This window comes from Trichomycterus rosablanca, chromosome 18 (assembly GCF_030014385.1).
Source record: "Trichomycterus rosablanca isolate fTriRos1 chromosome 18, fTriRos1.hap1, whole genome shotgun sequence".
Classification (NCBI taxonomy): domain Eukaryota; kingdom Metazoa; phylum Chordata; class Actinopteri; order Siluriformes; family Trichomycteridae; genus Trichomycterus; species Trichomycterus rosablanca.
Window position 1 is genome coordinate 10583073 of NC_086005.1, and position 1217 is coordinate 10584289.

Sequence of the window (1217 nt, forward strand, 5' to 3'; positions counted from 1 at the left end):
GAGGACTAAAATATTGTACTTAAGTAAAAGTACTATTACTTTAATGAATTTTTACTTAAGTACGAGTAAAGTTACTAGTCTAAAAATCTACTCAAGTAAAAAGTAACTCATTTAAAATGTACTCAGAGTAAACGTTACTTAGTTACTTTATTAACAGCAGGGGAGGGTCTCTTCTGTGTAATGCAAACAGGACAAGTGGATATAAATCTCACAATAGTTGTTTTTTATTAAAATATAATAGAAAAAAAAACATGTTGATACAACATTTAAAACATTTAGGGATGTGTAATTTGTCATTTTAGTCCCATAAAACTTTTTCAAACTGTATAACCACAAGTGATGTGTCGTAGAATGATTCGATTCTATTGAACGGCCCTTTAAACTGAAATAAAGGAACCGATTCGCGCTTCTGGGAGTCGTTATATACATACGGCTCTTTAAAAGGAACCGAGCCAAAAGATCCGACTCCCCATCGCAGAATTCACTGCAGCAGTTTCCCAGACGTAATTTTTTTTACTCAGTAACGGATGTTATTTAAAATGTAGCGAATTACAATTCTTACTACAAAACATACTTAAGTAAAAGTAAAATTACAGGCTGTAAGATCTACTTTAAAAAGTACAAGTACACAAAAAAACTACTCAATTACAGTAACACGAGTAAATGTAATTCGTTACTTTCCACCTATGGTAATATGTTACATTTTATTATTATGTTTCACATTATTTAATGATCTTAGACTGTTGGCACAATTCTGGCCCTATATTGTCTGTGTCCCAACTATTTTGAACATTTTAATGGAATTCTATTCACAATAAAAGCATTTCTTTTTGTCCCTGGTCTCTACATTGTTCTTAGGAGAACAGGCCAAAGGGGTCCCTGTATGACCTGATACACAATATTATCAACAAATAGGGTTGATAAATATACACCTATATTTTAGAAGCACAGTTACATACTAGAGCTGTTTTCTTTTTTCATGCTCAAGGTCTGTAAATTTATCTTCAGTCTTTTATCAGTAGAGACCTTCTGATAACATGATGCTGTTGACATTTTTCTTGCCCTAGCATCAAGGCTTTAAAATCCCAACAACACTGCTTAACCTAATACATTCCAGTACAAAACACGCTACCATGTGATAACCAAGCTACCTTTTACAAATAATAAAACTGCAAATAATAATAAAAAACATCAGATACCACTGAAGTACATGCAGA